At 43.6% G+C, this 5,889-nt stretch overlaps 1 pseudogene; it reads right to left on the reverse strand.

Annotated features, from left to right (window-relative positions):
- Positions 1 to 1,559: 1,559 nt before the first annotated feature.
- LOC116887894 lies at positions 1,560 to 3,478 on the reverse strand (annotated as a pseudogene).
- Between the last annotated feature and the right edge of the window lie 2,411 nt (positions 3,479 to 5,889).

A 5,889-nucleotide genomic window follows, 5' to 3' on the forward strand; every position in this document is an offset into this window, starting at 1 on the left:
AAACAGCAGCCGGAAAGTGCTCGTGGTCTCCTTTTTAGAAACAAAACATGAAAATTATAATAATAACGTAATTGATTTTTTTTTAAAGAGAGAAATTCAAGAATTCCAAATATCAGGTCACGGAAGCAGTTTGGAGGGCTCCAACACATAGTTAAATTTCAATCTACATATTAATACACATTTGGTCCCCAAACACAAAATTAAAATGTCATTTTGAATCTGTAGATAAGCCATATTCTTTCGTGCATACTTAATTTGAAATAAATTAAGCAGTATGCATCACTTGTTAAATGGAAGAAAGTCAAACCTTGTCCTTATATATTATGAATATTATTAAAGAATAGATTAAAATGAAAATTATAACATGATCTTTAATAATATACTGATCTAAATTCATTTTTAAAAAACCATAAAGTTGCTTGGTATCATATATCACACTAAAACAGCGCACTGACTTATTTCTCTGGGGGTTGGTGAGATGACAGATTTCCATGAATGATCTTCATGATGGTGGAGACCAGAAAAGAGTGGGGGGGGGTAGGAGGGCAGCGGGATGTGTGACTGCAGTAGAGAGGGAGGAACTGTATCAAACGGCATTGTAGAGCCTCTCCGTTATGGACTCTGTCTCCTTGGCATTGCTTTTCTTAACATGTCAGGAGGCTCTTTATCGCCGATAGTTTTCCACACAGTCTATGTCATTCCAGCTTAGGTTCATCTTGGAGAAAAGACAATGGAAAGAAAACAAGGGCAGAAAGAAGTCAATTCCAGGGAACAAATCCTATCTGTGTCTACTTCACTTTGGACCTCCAGTGGCTGGGGAAATGGCATGTTAGGGTGGGCCAGGCACTAACATCATGTGACCCTTGCCCCAAAGGTCTAGAGAACTATACATAATGGGATAAAAGCTGGCAAAACATGACAGAGAGCGAAAGAAGACAGACTGAGGTATCAAACACAGAAGGCGCAACAGCTCTGTTAGGTGGGTGCGTATATCTTCAAGGAGTACAGAATCCTGCAGTGCCCAGTGAGATAGCCCGAGCCTCTCAGCTGGTTATTCTCCATTTGTCTCTTAAGGTCCAGTCTGGGAAGTGGGTGATTCTGTTTGGGTACAGCCAAGTGGGGGCAAAGGGCAGTGACCGGAGCTCTGAGTCAGAAACAGAGAGAGCTCGAGGTTAGTATTCCTCCAGCCCCTTCCTTCCAAGCTGGGTGCGATAATAGCTGTTTTCCTAGAAGACCACAGCTGCTAGCAGGCCTCCCTGGCCTAGAGCTTCAGTGCCCACAGCACAAGTGACTGATTCCTCTACTAGTCCTCCAGATCTTGGCATGTGAATAACTTCCATGGTGTTCACTCTTGGATGTTTCACCTTTTCTCACAGATTTCCATTAGTCCTGTTATAATCTTGTATGTGGTTTGTGTTTGTTCTGTCGTTGTTGTAGTTATTGTTGTTGTTATAAGTGTTATATGTGTTTTCTTCATCAAAGCAAACAGTTTATTAACCCTGAAGACAAGCAGAAGACCATGGTCCATCTCTAGCACTCTAGTCTCTAACTTTAGTTTGTCACAGAGGAAGTCGTGAGCATCTTAGGAGACTTTTGTCTTCAATTACATCCCACTCCTCCTCGGTGACCTTCTGTAGAGAGTTGAGTTCACCTGACAGAAACACTTCCTCTCCACCGTCAAATGTAATGACTGCCCCATTAATCCAAGAGGCATAATCACTGCAAAGGAAAGTCACTAGATTTGCAAGTTCCTCCACAGTTCCCAGCCAATCACAGGGGATTCTGTCAGTCATATCTTTCTCAAATCTTTCAGTCCAGTCCAAACAGCTAAAGGCACCTTTGGTTTGGATAGGCCCTGGCTGAATTATGTTGACACATTCCATATCTACTCCATTCAGTTCCAATAGACTTATTCATGGCTTCCACGCCTGATTTCGCTGAAGAACTTGGCATTACAAAGCCTGATCTACTCTTAGCATAGACGGGAGTGATAGCAAGAAATGCAGCTCCTTTCTGTGCTATAATTAGCTGCTTTCTGATTTCTAACGTCACATAGGCTGTGCCATTGAGAACTATGTCAGTTATGGCCTTCCAGTCTCTCGCTGGGAGCAATGAAGTTCCCTGCCGAGCTGTTTCTCACCACATCAGGATGCCTGCAACTTTGACCAGCTCCAGCACTGTGTTATGCACCATATCAGGATCTCAAACATCACACCGAATCGCATGAACCTTATTTTCAGTTTTAGAGGAAATCTCTTCTGCAATAGCTTTCAGAACATCAATAGTCCTGCTGACTATCACACACTGGGCACTCAGGCTGGACAGGAAAGTTGTCATTGCCTTGCCAAGGCCAGTCCCTCCTCCTGTAATGAAAGCCACTTTTCCTTGAAAAGCATTAGGTGGTAGCATAGGCTTTAAAAGGGGCAGGGAGAATTTAGACTATGGAGCATCGATCCTTTGATACAGGGTTTTTGTTTCAAAGCTGAGAAACCTCTGAGGATCCAGATCACAGGGGAGGCAGGACACCACAGCAGAGACTGCACGGCTCAGGGCGCCATGTCTGCAGCAGAACTCGGTCCTTAATGGTATATGTGTTTTGAGGGGGCAGGGAGGGAAGGAGGGAGGAAGAGAAAGAGAGAGGGAAAGAGAGAGGGTGAGAGTCCTATAATCCAGGCTTGCCTCAAATTTGTATGTAACTGAGCATGACCTTGAACGTGTGTGTGTGTGTGTGTGTGTGTGTGTGTGTGTGTGTGTGTGTGTGTGATAGGCATGTATACGTGGAGAGGCTTCCTTTTTCCTCTACTGCCTACAACCTTAGTTTTGGAGACAGGCTCTCTCACTGAAGCTGAAACTTCTTGATGCTGAGCAGCAAGACCCCAGGGTCCAACTGACCCCCATAACGTCTCCAAGCTGGGTGACAGACATGTGCTAGTGCATCTGGCTTTTACTGCAGTGCTGGAAGTCTACACACTTGCAAAGAAAGCGCTTACGCACTGAGCCAGCCCCAGCACCAACCTCAAACAGGTAATTCTCCTGCCTCCACGTGCCAGGATTATAGGCATACACTATCAAACTCAGCTTTGCGTGCGGTTTCTTTATTGAATCCTCCCAAGTTCTGCTTGAGGTGTGTCCTCTGTTTCCCACAGTGCCCTCCCTGATACACTGCCTCATTCTGTTCGCTGCTGCCATTCTGGTCCCCTGGGAGTCTCCTTCTCCAACCTACTATCTGAACTGTTTTCAAGTATACAGACTAGACTTTGAAGTAGAGTGTATGGTGGTGAGAAACCTTCAGAACTTGGTTTCAGAGTTCTTCAGAATATTTTCATCATGTAAAACTGAAACAATTAACCCAATTTACAGCTTCCTGTTTCTCTCTCACCTCTGGCAGTCACCATTCTACCTTCTGTCTCTATGAATCTGAACACTTTAACCACCCGATGTTGTCACAGGGCCCTGACCTTCGCACAGGTGACTCCATGGTAGAAATGTTATAAAACTCAGCATGGAGACAGCACCTCCTGCCAAACTAAAACAAAGGCCTACTCCATCAAAATGTACAGTTCTGGGAAAGCTTCTAAATGTACTAATCTGCCCTTTCACTTTTGTAGTCCTGCTTCTGGCTAGCTGTTCTTGTTCATTGTAGTGTGTCAACTACATGTCAGCACATGGTGTTTGTGCTTAGAAGCTCACTCTGAGCAAGGTTCGGGGCTACACTGGGATCACGAATACCCAGTATAGTCACTGACCAGCTAATAAAGCCTTTCTATTGGCTAAAACCCATGTCTGAGAGCAGTCTTGTCTGGTGGCTATCCCCGAACAATGTAAGTGGAGTTGTGTAGCGTGTGTCTTCGGCAGCTGGCTTATTTCACTCAGCACACCTCATCCGTGCTATAGCATGTGCCAGCATCCTGTTCTTTGTAAAGGCTGCTTAGTATTCCTTCTCGCACACACACGCGCGCACACACACTCTTGAGATCAGGTTCTGCCCTACTCCAAGTTACTCCATGTTGTATAAAACACTGGGTTTTCAGGCTATGAATTGCCTTATTTTACAAGCAACTTTTGACTTCATTTTGAGGGAGAAAGAAAGATGGCGGTGACCCTCGGATGGACCCAAACAGTGCATTATGTGTCAAACTGTACCCATCCTGCACAGACAGACAAAGGGCTTATTCATAGGAAATAGAAAGGGAGCCACCCTATACATTAATTAGGGAAAACTGAAACCCTGGAGACGTGAGCATCTTAAAATCATATCAGAAAAGCTAGGCCCAAGAACTTCTCAGACATGTTGGATGAAGGAAAGGGTTTAACTTTCTTGCCTGGACTCTGAAGTGAGGGACACAAAACACTGCCATGTCACGGCCCCACACAAACCTATTATCTGACGTATATTGTGTGTATCAGTGAGTGACAACTCCCTGGCTTGCCTCAGCACATCTTCCTTGATGGAGCCTACTGGACTGCCTGCTTTTCCATTCCAACTGGTGGACCTGTTTTCCAGTCTGGACCTGGACCTGACCTTTTGACTCCTGCTTCTGACACAGTTCAGTCTTTTTTTTCCTTGAAGCTGAATTCAGCAGCTTCATGTTCAAACCTGACTAGAGCAGCTCCCTCTCAGAGCTGGTCAGGTTTATCATCTGTCTACACAGATTTTTCTCGGCAGGCTTCTGAAGTGTCCAGCTCTATTGCAGCCTTTATAACTTGTACTCAACACGTAACACACATGAATTTATTATGTATGATGTGCTGTGTCAGAGACAACATTGGTAATTAAGATTAGAATGAAGAACTTGCATTTGCCTAGGCCAAGTTACCAAGTCTGTCAGGCTTTGTGACAAATTGCTGTTATTAAAGCCACGAAACCTTGTGACTTTATTCTCATTCAATTGTCTACTTGACAGAAGCATCTGAGAGGATGGAGCTTCAACTAAATGCCCCCAGAAGATGGGGCTGGAAGCAAGCTTGCAAAACATTTTCTTTTCTTTCTTTTTAAAAACATATTTGTCCTATTTCATTTTTTATTTTTGGCTTTCCAAGGCAGGGTTTCTCTGTGTAACCCTGGCTGTCCTGTCTCTGTAGACCAGGCTGGCCTTGAATTCCCAAGTGTTGGCATTAAAGGCCTCTGCCACCACACCCTTCAGTTATTTATTTATTTATTTATTTATTTATTTATTTATTTATTTATTTATTGTAAGGCATTTTCTTAATTAGTGATTGATTGGGAAGGCCCCAGCACATTGTGGGTGGAGCCATCCCTGAACTGGCGGTCCTATGTTTTATAAGAAAGTAGGCCAAGCAAACCAGTAGGAGCAAGGCAGTAAGCAGCACCCTTCCTGCCTCCAGGTTCCTGCCCTGACTTCAGTCAGTGATAGACTGACACTTGGAAGTGTAAGCAGAAATAAACTCTTCTCCACAGCTTGCTTTTTAGCCATACTATATCATCAGAGCAACACTCAGACAGTATGTGTGTATGTATGTGTATGTCTGTATATATGTATGTATGTATATATGTATGTATGTATGTATGTATGTAAGTATTATAGTCTTAGAAGCACATGTTTCATCATGTAAAACTGAAACAATTAACCCAATTTACAGCTTCCTGTTTCTCTCTCACCTCTGGCAGTCACCATTCTACCTTCTGTCTCTATGAATCTGAACACTTTAACCACCCGATGTTGTAACAGGGCCCTAGACCTTAGCACAGGTAGCCCTCGCTTCGAACTGAGCCATCTGCCTGCATCTACCTCCCTACTGGTGGGAGTAAAGGCAAGTTTCATCATGTTTGTTCAATCTTGTTATGGTTTTGGTTTTTATTTCTCTCATAATTTATGATTTGGGAAATGTCTATTTAAGAATCCTTTGGGTATTTTTTGGTTGGCTTGC

This window comes from Rattus rattus, chromosome X (genome assembly GCF_011064425.1).
Source record: "Rattus rattus isolate New Zealand chromosome X, Rrattus_CSIRO_v1, whole genome shotgun sequence".
NCBI classification, from domain to species: domain Eukaryota; kingdom Metazoa; phylum Chordata; class Mammalia; order Rodentia; family Muridae; genus Rattus; species Rattus rattus.